This window comes from Lissotriton helveticus, chromosome 1_1 (assembly GCF_964261635.1).
Source record: "Lissotriton helveticus chromosome 1_1, aLisHel1.1, whole genome shotgun sequence".
NCBI classification, from domain to species: Eukaryota; Metazoa; Chordata; class Amphibia; order Caudata; family Salamandridae; genus Lissotriton; species Lissotriton helveticus.
Window position 1 is genome coordinate 1,432,334,050 of NC_136057.1, and position 16,016 is coordinate 1,432,350,065.

Sequence of the window (16,016 nt, forward strand, 5' to 3'; positions counted from 1 at the left end):
AGTGTCCAACATGGAAAACCTTCTTTGTCTAAAGTGAATCCTTCAAATCCACCCGGAAGCCTAGACACAGCCACAAATGTGATCCTAAACATTGAGACAGAGAAACAATCAGCACTGGATGGCGAAGGGGCAAAAATACAAGGCTGGTCCCTCCGTCATCCAGTATGGTATCGACCGAGAATATGCATTTAAACTTGGGAAGAAAAGGGGATACCAATTTATCAGCAGGGTATATTAATAATCAGTTAATAGCACCCAAGGTACAAATGCCTCCCTGTTCCCAGCGGTTCGGTCAGAGCAATTGTCTTGCAGTTCCCCTGGTTGAGCGAAGGTTCACAGAATCCCATCTGAACCTCCCACCAGAAGCCACCCCCTATGTTATTATCCTGGGAAACGTACCTGTATACCAATCACCCAATGAAGAATCATGGTCAGCCTTAAAAAACAAATCGCTGCATTGGCTGAGTAATAGGGTAGGGCTCCATAGTCAAATCTTTCAGGATTTTAAGATGGTAAGACGAGTCCAATGGGTGGGGGCAAGGGAGAAGGACTTGACGGGGACTGCATAGTTTTGACTTTTAGTACGCCCCGATTGGTCAGGGAAATTTTGAACATTGGGTGAAACCATACAGCTAACATAGCAGGTATTAATATATTGCCGTTAGGTTTCTTTTACCCTCCACCAAGTACGAATTTTACTCCTACATATTTGCGAAATTCCCATAAGACTCTGAGGCCAACATATGCGATCTCAACTTACAATAGGTTTAATACCCTATCGGGTCTAGATGATATTGAGTGACTGGACCGGGTCCTGGCAGATAGATCAGTAGCTTTTCCAACAATGTTACCACCTCGACGGGACACAACTCTCCAAGTATCTAATACAAGCCATTTTACCAACGGATGGTCCTTGTAACCAGGTTAAAAAAAGTGCAATACTCCACCTAGATCCGGCGTTTTCTGCTGATAAGGCCGCAGTTAAAAGGTCTGTTCCAGTTTTAATACCTCAAAAAGTACTGCTCCGTCAGAAACTAAGCATAAAATAAAGGGCACAAAATTGGACATTGTCTTTTGGAATGTTGCCGGCCTCCTTAATAAAATTACAAATGTTAATTGGTTGGAAACAGCAAGGAAACATAACATCATAGGTTTACAGGAAACATGGCTTTGTGCCCCTGTACATTTGTTGGACTTATTTTTCAGAGGCCATTCAATCCCCTTCTGGGAGACCAAAAGGGGGCTTAATATTGTTTATTTCAAATGTTTTGGTGGTTGATAAAATTGAAGTCCTGAGTTTAGAAACTAATTTTCAGGTAATCATATTGTCTTTTAATAAAGCGTCCACTTTTATTTTGGTACATTTTTATAATAACTTGAAACCAATTGAATTAATTGAGGTTTTAAATAAGGTTTCCATTTTATTACAAAATTCACGTTCAAAGTACATAAAAAATTCGGTAGCATTGATTTGGGGCGGCGATTTTAACATTTGACTTTGCAAGGGCAGCAGCACTAATAAATGTGGTATCCAAGATGAGGGTGGGAATAACTCTACGCATTTTGCTCACACAATTGTGGGAAATCGTATGAACGAAATATTGGTCACCGCTGAATTGGGGTTTGCCAACTAATTAGTAAGTCCCCCGATCCCCTTTTCTTATACTTTTAATGGAAGAGGACTAAATAGCACAATTGATTTTATATTAGTTTCTCTGTGCTCTGCACCAATAATACGTAACTTCGAGACATTAGGTAATGCAGCTAGTGACCATTTCCCTAATAGTTTGTCTTTGAACAGCCCTTGTTCTTCGATCGAGACTGCATACTTGAGCATTTTGGACCAACAATCCCTAAACTTGGATAGATTGAATGGATTTTCATTAAAATGGGGTAAAGTGGACCAAGAACTAGTAACGGCTAAGGTAATAAAGCGAGCTATGCCTTCCCTCCACACCTGTCTCGACCTTATTGCTACTCCCGAGCAAGTATTGTATAGTTATGAGACCATTACTAATACGATTAAAGACGAACTATGTAGAAGGAAATCGAAAGGGACCACTAAGAGGGGATGGTTTAACACTGAGTGCACAAAATCTTATACTAATTTAAAAATTGCACTGAATAGGGAAACAAGGGATAGGAATGAAATAGCAAGACTAAGGAAAGCCTATAGTATAGCATTAAACAAACGTAAATCACAGATTAAAGATAGTTTATGGAACCAATTGCATGAGAGCTGCTCCTTGAAAGACAGTGCAACTTTCTGGAAAATAGTCAAGTCTCCTTTTCTTAACGCTGTAAGTGACCTTCCAAAATTAGAGGTAGCAGTAGATGCTCATGCCTGGGTCCAACATTTCTCAAATACTTTCAAACAAGAGACTAACATCACTCTGGACCAACCCGAGTTCGTTAAACAAACAATCTATCCCATTCAGTTACACTTTACACTTAAGGAAGTGACAAACGCCCTAATAACAGCCAAATCAGGAAAAGCTCCAGGTCCCGATGGGGTTCCTGTGGATCTTTTTAAGTATAAAATAGATCTATGGTCCCCTATTTTAACGAGAGTTCTAGATGCCGCCAGTAAGGTTGGCTTAGTTGAATCCTGGTCGACATCAATTCTGGTGCCAATTTTTAAAAAAGGCGATCGCCACAGTCCCACCTGCTATCAGGCCCTGTCAGGCACCGTCGCAATACTCCTCGGGGCTGTGATGAAAGACCTATACCCACACCCACGCAACAATCCTGAAGCCTGACTTGGTTACCACAGACTAACAGAACAGTCCCGTGAGCGGGAAAGGAAGGGGACAGCGGGGAGGGAGATCTGAAATGACAAAGACAATGTGTTTAGAATGACACCCCCTCCCTTGTCTTTCCCTAGATTGCTTCATACAACGATTTCTATACCAAAAACACCTGTGTGTTTACACTCCTACCTGAAAAGGAAAATAGGATGTCTTTATATACAGGAGAGAGAGGCTTAGGGTACTATCAGAGACGGCAATCAACTAGAAAAGAACAATGAAGAGTATAAGCTGATGCTATATTCCTCACAGGTTGCATACACATTATTCCAATACCTTACCTACCACTTTAGTTCTGTGTTCTGCCTTGGGCTGCACATTTCCCTCTGATTAGATACCCCCCTGTAGTTTCTCTCCTGCACTGAAGAAAAAATATAACGAAGAAAGTGTTGTCGACAGACAAAATAAAAGCAAAACACTGTAGATTACTTCACCCTCATTTCTTGTCTTCTCATGAAATTAATGCTTTAAAAGTCCACGTGCAATAATAAGTCTTTGCAACCCCTTCGTAATCTTCAGATATGAGTGTTCTTCTAGCAGTTTGAGCCCAAACTGCTTTGACCAGGAGAACGAGTTGATATACCCAGAATATTCCACGATTACTAGTTCAACTCCAACTTAGTCACAAAATGTTAACTAGAGTTCTTTTCCCCGCAAGAGAATGCAGCCGCACTTCTCCTCCAACAGGGAAAACGTCTGTTCCTCTGTATGAAATGCAACAGAGAAAGAATGATACACACAGCCGCATGTATCTCCAAAACGGCACAGCTCGATCCAACCTGACAGCAATCCGAGTAACTCCAGACCAATATCCAAACAGAATGATTTACTCACGATTGTGCCGCTTCACCGCTCCCTACAAACCTCAGTACCAGCTCGGCAAGAATTATCGGCACCGACAGCAGACGCCACAATGCTTTAGTTCCGGGGATTGCGTGGCTAGCGTCGTTGCGTTGCGTAGCCGCTTGGCATGCTGGGAAACATAGTTCTATTTTGGTGGATTGCCGAATGCTACGCATTTCGCGGACGGCGGCACACTCATAACCACAAACCTGACAGGCCCATATCGCTCCTGGACTCCCTCGGTAAAATTGCTGGGCGAATACTCTTGGAATGACTTCAGGCCTGGGTTTCTGGCAAAAATATAATATCAGACCTACAGTATGGCTTCCGAGAGGGTTTGGGCACAGTTGAACTTTATTCGGAGGCCACCGCGAGAGTGAGACTTGGGGTAGGAGGAGAACTCACCGAGCCCTTTAGGATAGAGAGGGGGGTCAGACAAGGGTGTGTTTTGGCCCCCTTCCTATTGACACTATACACCAACGGGCTCGAACTAGAGATGGTGAAAGGGAGTCAAGATCTGCCAGCAATACATCGTCGGCCAATTCCAGCATTACTGTATGCCGACGTCGCAGTAATTTTAGCAAGGACCCCTATTCAACTCCAGCGATCATTAAACAACTATTGCAACTTCATGAACTCCCTCAGTCTCAAAGTAAATATAAAAAAGACTTATGCCATGCATGCTGGCCCAAGATAAAAAAAACACGAGACATCTTTGTTAATAATACCAGCCAAGAGTGCACGACATCCTATCCCTATTTAGGGATTCTAATAGATAATAAGCTTAAGTGGACAGATGCCATCCAAGCCAGGAAACTAGCATTTTTTAGGGCCACCACAGCACTGGTGGTATTTGCGCAAAAACTGGGAAAGAGATCCCCTCTTGAAACGTTAAAGATTTTCCAGGCAAAATGTATTAGTGTCGCTAGTTACGGTTCAGGCCTATGGGGTTATTTAAATACTGACGATCTACAGAGAGTAGAGAACTCCTTCTTGCGTTATCTACTCACTGTCCCCCAAGGAACTACGACATATGGATGCCATTAAGAAGTGGGGTTGGATCACATTTCGGACATTTTAAAGATTCAACCTATAATGTTATGGCGGCGAATCTGGACCACTGAACAGTGTGTTTTAACCCGTAGTTTGGTTAAGGAATGTATGGGTCTTGATAATATGCAAAATATAAGATGGCTAGCTTTTGTAAAGTCCTTTTTCCATGACTTAGGCCTTTCAAGGTATATTACTCATCCACTCACTATCTCTGAAGTCCCAAGAAAGGAGCTAAAAAAAATATGTCTTCTCCATTTAAGTGAGCTACGTCTTATTCAAGAAATAGGGAAAAGCTCAGTACAGCATTTACTATTGGTCCAAACGACCTTTCTTATCCAACCTTATTTAACATATAATTTGAATCAGTTCGAAAAAATGTTGTTAACTCGATTTAGATTAGATATGTTTCATCGGTTGATTTCATTTCCCCACCAGAACGATTGGTCCAGGAACGTATCATTCTGTCCCTGTGATTGTAAGTCCCGACAATCTTCAATACATATATTGCTGTTCTGTAAGTTTTATGAAATACCACGTAGGCGTTGGATTATCCCAATCTTACGAATAATGGGGCTCCGAACCTGTCGCCCTGCTTTTCTGGCAATGCAATTTTTGGACAATGAATTATATGCTAAATCAATAGCTTGTTTTTTGAAATTCTGTGTCAGTCACCGTCCCAATCTTAATTCTACTTAAACGCTGCTATTATGTATTTCTATATTCAATTATGTAATTCTGAATATTTTTAATATAAGTATGTTTTATGTGTACTTTTATGGCTTTCAAAATCACGAAAACCGAAAAGATGATTTGATGATGATGGTAGTATTGGCGGTGGTGGTATTGGTGGAGGTGGTGTTATTGATAGTGGTGGTATTGGTGGTGGTATTGGTGGTTGTGTTGGTGTTGTTGTTAATAAAACAGGCTTTCGAAAACAACCCATCACGTGGCTTAGTTCAGATGACATGTAACACAGATGTGCTGTTGTCAGCTTCAGCCCATTAACACACGATTATGTGATACTTAGAATTCACATTACCTAATTCGCTAATCATTTCTAAATCTATTTTACTTGGGGGGGGGGTTGAAACAGACACAAGATAATGCTAGGTTAAAGTGATTGAAAGCAGGCACCTGTGTTACGGGGGCGGCCGTGCTGCTTAAAAAAACACCAGCGATTTCAGCTGAAGCAGCACATATCTGGCCTGCAGTAAGAGAAGCTCAATAAAGTAAATAGTGCTTACAGACTAAATAAAAGGTCCAGTGTAACAACTGAAGTAAAAGGGCCAGTCACCATGGGAGGAAGACAAGGCCGTACTTAGGAGGAACTAACAAGCCTATTAACGAATCTGAAGGCAGCATTTATGAAAGACAATGACACAAGCCAATAGAAAATGTGGGAGGAGAGTGGGTGCAGCTTCTCTCCCATACTCTACTACAGCAGTCTCGCAGAGCAAGCAGTGCATGCGCGCTGCTGCTAGGCTCGACCTAAATAGAAGGCAAGGTAAAGGTATATAACTCAAGGACTCGCTCATAGTAAAGGGCTGGTAGTGGGCGTGCATGCAGCTATGTCATGCAACAACATTTAAAATTTAAAGGGAGTTTATTAATAAATGAAAACGTATAAAAGTAAGCAGCAAATAATTGATTTGAAATACTAAGGCAAGGAGGCAGGGATTAGGAATTGTGGAATTAAATAAAGTATGAGCTGGGAGAACGGGTGGTGGCTGCTTGCTTAGATATGGCACAAATAAAAGGATTATAAACTACAAGGAGCCTCAGGGGGAAAGAACGAGGGTTTATACAGGCCGCCCCCCACTCAATACATCTTAAACAACCAGTGGCCTGCCTTTACCCACTATGGGGTCAAAGACCCACTTGTTTGTATGTTGATCAGTTAGGCAGAGGGTGTGGTACAGCCTTCTACCTACATGTGCTACATAAAGTCACCATTTTACAAATAAAAGGATAAAAACTCTAAAACAAGCAATGTGTGTGTGTGAACCCCGTGTGCTAACCCCACACCTCACTAAACCTTTCTCCAAGGAAAAAAGGGGGGAGGGAAGTTGGCAGAGCCTCACGGGAGCAACACCCGGAGGAGGGTATAACAGGCTGGTACTCGCCTGTACCCTCACGTTCTCATCATCAGCGTCTGCCAACTGGTAAAAGAACGGGGATATAAACTGTGCAGAGAAAAGAAAGAACCTGTGTGTGTTCTATGTGTTAGTGACCCACTGTGGTATGCCAAAACTCCTGTGCTCAAGATCTGGTCCCCACCACCATTAAAAATAGAGCTGAGATACACTGCCAATTCCAACTTTATTCCGTGCTGTGTGCTCGCTCTAATTAAAAACAACCAACATGTTTCATCGCCGAGTTTCCTTTACCGGCGATTTCGTCAGGGTTTTGGGTCAGGGTGAATACTGCACGTCTAGATTCTCCCTTTATTGTACCAGGTGGCCTTATGGAATAGAGCCTACCAGGCTCCCGAAGAAGAATCTGGGAGTCTCGGCATCGGAGGGTGAGCGGAGGCCATTCCTGCACGTAATACCGATACCGACCGAAGGGCGGTGCATGGAGCCCATTGTAAGTTAAAGGGTCCAACCATCCCAGATTCTTCTACGGGAGGCTCGGGGCATATCTCGGCCACCGGGAGTCCGATTTTCCCCATTTTCATGTTGTTTCGCTCCTGGTGGCATCCCCCAGCCACTGGGAGCACTCTCATTGATCCTCCATGTCTCCAAGAGGGTGCATTCTGCAGGGAGCGGTCTTCACTGGCACCCTGCGCCTCTCTTCTCCCTGCACAGAGGCCGCTTCTTCTGGTGCTGTTAGGGCCCTGGGGGGCAGTCAGGAGGTCTCTCCTTCCAACTGCCCATTGCACCAGGCTCCAGCACCTTTCACCTCAGCAGACCACACCCCAGAGAGAGCTTCTCTTCCTGTGCACGTACTTTTTAAAAGTTGAGTAGGGGGCTGGCAGGAAGTCCCTGTGTGTCCTATCAAACAGCGACACATCACTTCCCTGCCCCGGCTCCCTCCTTCTTGTCCAGCCTCTGGGTTTGTTCAAAATGGCGTTGCCCAGTGTCTCTGGCCACATGGCCTCTGAAACCCAACTCCTTCCCCCCCTCACTGCCTTCTCTCCTGGGTGCAAACTGGTGCCTGGCACCCAGCAACAGCAGTTGATGGACTGGCTTTTAGCTCCACCTATCTTTTCTCCTTGGAGGCAACATCTTCGCTTTGGGAAGAAAGGTCATTAATGTAACCTGCCATGGCCAGACCCCAGCCACGGACTCAGAGAAATATGACATTTCCGGACGACCCAAAAGCAGTACAAATATGACTTTGGACTCTGTAGAATTCTGATTGTCACATCTGCTACACTGGACATTAGTGCGTGTCTGGAATCTGTAGACTTTGTGGAAGTCATTTTAGCCATGGGCCCCACATCCCCATAGAGAAATAATGAAGTGAAAACACAGTAAGACACACTGACTTTCCCTGGCATGTTCCTTTCCAGTGTATAAAGCCTATTCCATGTCACCACCAAATTCTGCCTAAGTCCTGCCACACCATTCACTCTGTAGCTGCTCCTGGACTGGACTGGAATCTCCCCAGCGCAGCTCCTACATGTGTGCACACGCATGTACACCCGTGTCTGCATGTAACCAGCGCGGTATCCCATACTCCAGCTGTTGCGCAGCGGCCTAGTCAAGCCAGGGGTACACCAGTAAAATCTCCATGCAGTCTCCTTCATTATGAGTTCACTGTGGGTGAGTCCCAGATTATGAGGCTCCCCCACAGTAAAAGCTCAACAATCAGGTGCTCAAAAAGCGAAAAATACAGGCGGCCCATCGTGTCAGAACCACCTTCTAACATGTATGAAGCAAAGTAATCACTGCGCCCCAGATTACACACTTTTTGGAACAGAATCACACAGCAGAAGACATTGTCTGGCAAGTCATTGATATGGCATACATTACATAAAGAGGTGGTGACCTCACTCAAATTTCACAGAGCATGGAGTGCAAATGGGTTGAGCGGTGTGACTCCATACATCAAGGATTGAACACTATGGAGGAGTTGCACTAATATGTAGCTGACTTAAGCACCTAACTTTAGTCTTCAGTGGCCAGGCACTTTTGAGTGCTATAAATGTAAACATTTCTGTAGACAATTCATTCGGCCCTGGGGAAAATCTAAGCTGACTTGACACCATCTCTTTTGTTTTCATATGTATATATATATATATTTATATGTATGCACCTATGTTGTAATGATGCCCACCTTTTAATTGTAACTATTGTACATTCTATTGCATAACATCCTTTAGGTACACCCCATTATTGGAATCCTCCTATTCTCTTTGCAGGCATATAATGTGTGTAAATCCCCTTGCCTCCAGCAGTGTTGCAATTGTTGTAGAGCATGTATTACTACCATGAACACCATCTTGTTTGGCTGGTTGTCTGATTGTAATTATTCGCACACCTTGCATATTTTGCCTCGCTGCCCCATAACTTTATGGATGACAGTCTTGCTCAATCTTTTTTCCCTTACTGTTGCTTGCATTTGCTGCATGCATGCCTGCTTTGGAGTGTGGTTCTTAAATATTTTCTTTGGTATCCCTTCTATCATGCCATTTCTGAGCTAGCTGCCTCCTTTTTCTGCCGGCTTGCCCTTGGTTTAATTCCACAATACTTTATCCCTACCTCCTTGCCCTATTATTTCAATTTCATTATTTTCTGCTAACTTTTCCATTTTTTCATTAATTCATAAACTCCCTTTACATTTTAAATGTTGTTGCATGGACGACCCCTACCCTCCCTTTACTAATTACGAGCCCTTGAGTTGTATACCTTAATCCTTGACATCATAGAGGTAGTGATTGCAATCTCCTGATACCGCCACTCCTCTCCCATTTTTTGATCTTCTGCTCACTCTGTAGGCCTGGAACGCGTGCATTCCAGGACTCGCTTTGAGCTCCATCAGTGTCTTGAGGAAGAGCGGGTTTGCATCTTTACTCAGATACTGACGAAGATGCAAGACTGATGCCCATGGCCCGCTTCTTTTTGTACGTGTACAGAAAACATTGTCTCCCGCATGCATTGATTGTTTGTAATCCCTCTATTGTGTGATTGTCTTGGAGGAATTTATAAAGTCTAACGGTCAGTTATACCCAGTTAGGTGACTGAAGACAGGCTACAGGCACAAAAGGCTTGGGGCACAAAAATGCCAGCTTTCCAAAATTAGTATTTTCAAAATAGTAATAAAAAATCTGACTTCACCATTAAATAGGGTTTTTCTAAAGACCCCAAATAAGACACATCTACCTGCTCCCAACTGAAAATTACAGCTTAATAAATGTAATAAGGATTCTCCAATGTTATCCCATGGGAGTGGTAGGCCTCACAGAAGTAAAGAATGAATTTAGGAGTTTTTCACAACCAGGACATGTACAACTTAAACGTACATGTCCAACCTTTTACTTACCCAGCAGCACCCTGCCTTATGGGCTACCTAGGCCCTACCTTAGGGGCAACATATAAGTAATTAAAGAGGAGTGTAAAGCTTGTCAAAGGGGCTTTAAAACCATGTCAGTTTAAAACAGCATTCAGGCTGCAGTAGCAGGCCTGGGACATGTTTTAAGGTGCTACTTTAGTGGGAGGACGAATAAGTGATTCAGGCCCACTGGTAGCATTTAATTTACAGGCCTGGGACATATGATATACCACTCTACAAGGGACTTTTAAGAAAATTAAATATGTCACTTGAGTTTAAGCCAAGTCAACCATGTTTTAGGGGAGTGAGCACAAGCCCTTTAAACACTGGTTAGCAATGGTAAAGAGAACATAGTCCCAAGGCGAATCAATCAATGAACCAAAGATATTTGTACAGCGCGCAGCTAATTCAACTGATGCATCCCTGTGCTCAAAGTGAGACTGAAGATTCGACTTGGCCAGCACAATCTAAATTTGATTGAAGAGCCATGTTTTTAAAACTTTCCTTAATCCCTGTTCCATCTCGGCCATGCAAACATGGATGAGCAGGGAGGTCGACAGCTTAGCTGTCTGAACAAGAATGACCTGCCACCTTGTTGAACTTTGGCAAACTTTGGAATGTGAAGGAGTCGCAAGTGGTTAGATCTAAGGGCTCACTCCTGATGGTACAGGCTAAGCCTATTCCTGAGATAGTTTGGCCCTATGACCCATAAGGTTCTGATAGCAAATGTCAGGGCTTTAAACTTGGCTCTCTAGGGAACCAGAAGCCAAGGAAGATGCCTCAGATGGGGGGGGAGAAGTGATGGCGAAAGGGGACCCGACAGATGAACCTAGCCACCGCATTCTGTATTATTTGTAATCTATGAATCAGAAAAGCTGGAAGCCCTAGATATAAGCTATTGGCGTAATCCAAATGCAAGGTCACCAATGCAAGGACTTTTGGGTCGCCTCTGGGAGAAAACGCAATAGCTTTCTGACTGATCTTAACTTAACAAAGCACGATGAAGAAATATGCTGGATGTGAGTCTCAAAAGAGAAATTGGAGTCAAGTCTAATTTCTAGAATCGTGACAGACGAACTGCTGTTGGTGGGGGATTCAATTCAGAAGGCCACTAAAGACTGGAAAGAGGGGAGGTCAATGGACTAAAAAAGAGCACCTCAGTATTAAGTGCATTCAGTTTCAAAAAGTTGCTGTTCATCCATTTTGATATATCTTGTAAAACTCTTTGCCCTGAAAACCAAAATGGCTTAATCTCTTCAACAAGGTAGAATGAGCAATCGTGTCAAATGCTGCTGAAAGATCAAGCAGCACTACCATAGTGGAAGCGCCACCGTCCAATGCCTCTCTGACCGTTTCAGACACTTCCAGTAGAACTGTCTCCATGCTATAGCCTGCAGGGAAGTCAAATAGTGTGTCATGCAACAAACCATTTGCTTCTACTAAGGGGGATAGTTGGCGATGAACCAGCTTTTCAAAGGTTTTTGTGGGTGCCAATAGCAACGTTTTGGGTCTAAAATTGCTAATCACCCCCGGGTCCGCATTGGGCTTCTTGAGAAGTGTCAGCAGGAATGCCTTTTTCCATACGGTGGGAATATGCCAGATTTCAGAAAGGGATTCCAGATTTGATCAAAAAATGAATTTCACTTAAAGCAGCCACTCTAAGAAATTGAGGCGGGCAGGGGTCCTCTAGGAGCCAGACTTACAATTCAATAACTCCTCAAGTTAGTCCTTTTCGGAGATTGGAAAGAATTAGCGAAAAAAACATTAGTTATTGGCTGATGGGACAGTTCCTTCTAAGCCAACTTCTGGCTGGAACGTAGAGTATAGACTTGAATTTTTTCATGAAAAAAATCAGAGAGGCTAGTACAGAGAGCAGGGGAAGGATGAAAGGCACTTTTCTTCACTTCCGGTGTGGTAAAAGATTTTACAATATTAAAAATGTCTTTAGAGGAGTTACCCGCATTCTCAATACACCTCAAGACGTGCTCCCCCATCTTATCTCAATAAGTTTGCAACATTTTTTAAGAGCCTCCTTATAGGTGAGTTTCGCTGTTGGGTCGTAAGACCTTCTCCAGCTGTGCTCCAACCTCTTGCAGAGGCTTTTCTCTGCTCTGAGTTTAGCAGATTACCAACGAGTGGAAGGCTTAACTCTAGTGGCTGCAACTGTTTTTAAAGGAGCAAGGGTGCCCAGTGCATTTGCAATCCATAGATTAAAGAGGATGGAATCACTGTCGGGATTACCCGTAAGTGAAGGCAAGATCAATTGAAGGGCGGGCCCAAAGGTCTCCTTCGTAACCTTTTGCCAGTTCCTCCTCTTTTCAGATATTTTGCAAGTCATTGACTGGATGCCTTCATCATAAAACCTGACCAGAACAAGAAAATGATCCATCCATGGCAGACATACGGAAGCCTCATTTGGCAGACTGGTGATGTTTGAAAAAAGAAGTCCAATATATGGCCCACTCTATAGGTAGAGGAGGTAACTAACTGGGTTAGGGTGAGGCCGGCTAAAGTCAGAGTTAGCTGAGACACCTGAGGGCAGTTCTGGACATCAACATGCATGTTAAAATCTCCCAGAACCGTGAAGTTGGTGCATTGTAACATCAATTAGGCAATGGCATCATATAGTTTTGAAAGACAATTGTTCGAGCAGTCCGGGGGTTTATAAACCAGCATACCAGCAAAAGAAAAGGAGGGAGTAAGTTTGATACAAAAGATAAGGCCCTCAAAGTTACCGATTTGACCCAGTTTAGATGTAGAAACCTCCCACATATCCCTCAGGAAACTGGCCATGCCCGCTACCAGTCTGTTTCCACCCGGTTGGTGCACAAAATCCGATATCTGGGGGAAATAGCCAGGGATAGATTCTAGCCATCCTTTGACCACGTTTCTTTGAGAAACATAAAATTCCAAGTGTTGTCAGATACGGAGAGCCATATATCAGCCAAGCGTTTTGGGAGAGACCTGCAGTTATTGAGACAAGCTCTGACACTCACTCTTTGGTTAGGAGTCTCAGTAGACGGAACACCTCCCTCCTCAGCCATGTAGGAGGCCCATAGACCAAAAGTGTAGGAGTTTATTTCTCTAGACCTCATACCAGCCTGTTCTTTTAGAAAAAGGGTGGTGTGGCTGGCGCTGGACACAATCCGGACACTGATGGGCGCAGGCCGGCTTGCCTTTGGCGCACTTGTGAAGCACCCGCTGCACAAGTCCACGGCATGGATCTCCTTTAATAAAGACTTGGGAGCTTGTCTCTAACAGTTAGACCACTGACCCAAGCAAGATTGCACCCAAATATGGCCCTGTCGTTCGGAGGAAAATTGGCGCTCTGCTCGGTGCCTGCACAAGTTAAAAATGACCCCAAGAGTGCTCTCTGCAATCACAAATGGTGCCATGAAAACAGCTGAAATAAGTTCAGGACAATAGAGATGTAGAGGCAAAAAGTTTGGGGGAAGACCCCCCTAAGGTTGGCAGGTCTAACAGAATACCAGCTAGGAAGACTTCCTAATTGAAGTTCCAAACATTATATTATCAGCAGACCAGAGCTGATGCTGGAACAAGTATACCATTTGATTAGATTAATTTAAGCGTTCCATCCATCACCTTGTTGTTTTTGCATATACTGCCCTAGGTGCGCCGAGTATACCCAGACCTGTGTCCTGGGCTCTCTGTTCCTTTGGAACAATGCTATGCTTGGCTGAAGAGCCCTAATATGGGGTCTGGGCAAACCTGGCCTGGTAGTTCTGACTGGCCTGTTTCTATGAGGAGCAGGGTGAAAACTGATTTGCCTATGGCTGGGTCCAAATTGAGGCGACATGGTTGGCTGCTGGGAGCTCCCTGGGTCTCACCAACGTTGATCCCTCGCCATCTGAGTGAGAGGGGAACAAGAAAGGGGCTGCAGGAAGGAACAGGTCTCCTTTCAGCCCGCCTGACCCCAAAATGGCGGTCGGAACCCCCCACACGGGAGATATCACAGGAGACACCCCCGAAGTGCCTGGGTGTAAGGGAGAGCTCTACTGAGGCACCCTGAGAGGTCTTTTGAAGGATCTGTAGAAGGCCCAGGTACAGTGAGATACGGTAACACACACAGCCCTTACCTGACCCTAAGATGACCGCCATGAACCACTGCTAAGCCCTACCTCGAGAAGACCCACCATTTCCGACTCCAAGAAGGACCTAGGCACACACCAGAGTCACCTCTCTACAAGCGCAACTGATCCCCACAACACGGAGAGGGATCCCCTGGAGATCTGAGCGGCCCAGGACTCCCTGGCAGTGGGCAGTGATTGCATCTATGCCACCTAAAATATCCGTAACCAAGGTATCAACTACTTCACACCGGCGGAGAAAAAAACAGGTGGGCGACCAGGAGAGTACTAATGCATAACCGAATATGGGGATCAGCTAGGTGCACTCGGCGAACTTTGAATAATAAACTCACTACCCAATCACACAGCAGAGAATGCAAGAAATAAGTGAGCCTGAGCCTCTCCCACAAACTAAATTTTACACGAACTCCTAAGCGCAAAGAGACTGTTCATCAAGGTCGATGTCCGGTGGAGCTGCCTAGACAGTTATAGAGGAAATCGACTCTGGGTCACCCCCTCGGCCGTCACCTACCCAGCCAGACCTTGGACATATTTCTCCTCGTCTCTACCCCAACTCTGATCCCTTACCTCACCCCCCATCCTCCCATGCCACATTTGCGTCATTTTAGAGCTAGCTATTCTGTCTGATGCCCGATGGAGCTACCTGGCTTAGCTATAGGGGAGACAGGTCGGGGATTTCCTCCTTGGACGCCACCTACCCAGTCGGCCTTTAGACAGATTTCATTTCGTCTCTCCTTGTTGTCTCTTCCCTTATCCTCCCTTTCTCACCTTCCCTGTCCCCTCCCCTGTACGCTCCATTTATTTTGCCATCCATGTTCCTTAAATGTTTCCTATTGAGACCTAGCTATTTGGCGAACGCCCGATGGAGCTTCCTGATAGCTATAGAGGAGATGGGTTTTGGAACTCCCTCTCGACCGTCACCTACCCAGCCGGTCTTTGGGCAGACTCTCCTTCGTCTTTCTGCCGTATCTCCCTCCCATCCTGCTTTTCTGCGAACCTCTTCCCTCGACACTTGAGACCGAACTACTTTGTCTGATGCCCGATGGAGCTACCTGGTTTAGCTATAGGGGAGATGGACCGTGGATTCCCTCCTTGGTCATCACCTATCTAGTTGGTCTTTAGACAGACTTCCTCTCGTCTCTACGGTTGTCTCTTCCCTTATACTCACTTTCTCACATAACCTACCCCCCCCACTTCTTTTCTCTTTCCTTTCTCTCCTCTCCTAATGTAGTGCTGACTGTTCCTTGTAAGGTGTAATTGTTGATCTTTTTATGTTATACTGTTAAACCACATTGTTGCACTTCCTTTCGTCCCACCTGCTGTCTCCTCCCGCACCCTCCCTCTTTTGATGTCTCTCCTTCACCCCTCTCTCAATGTATTGAGACTGAACTTTTTTGTCTGATGCCTGATGGAGTTACCTGGTTTAGCTGTAGGTGCGATGGGCCGTGGATTCCTTCCTTGGTCTTCACCTACCCTGTCGGTCCTTAGACAGACTTATTTTCGTCTTTCCGCATTGTCTCTTCCCTTATCCTCCCTTTCTCACCTCCCCTGCCCCCTCCACTACCTCTCTCTCCTTTCTCCCCTCTCCTAATTGTATTGCCTATTCTTTTTTGGGGGGGATTTATTGTGTAATTGTTGAACTTATTCTGTTACATTGTTGATTCTCATGTAAAGCGCTCTCATACCTCCGGGTCTAGCCAGCGCTATA

General features: G+C 44.7%; 1 protein-coding gene across 2 annotated transcripts in view; it reads left to right on the forward strand.

Annotated features, from left to right (window-relative positions):
• LOC144826880 (A.superbus venom factor 1-like) overlaps positions 1–16,016 on the forward strand; it is a 1,649,148-nt gene that overhangs the window by 387,832 nt on the left and 1,245,300 nt on the right. The gene's annotated exons all lie outside the window — the stretch shown is intronic.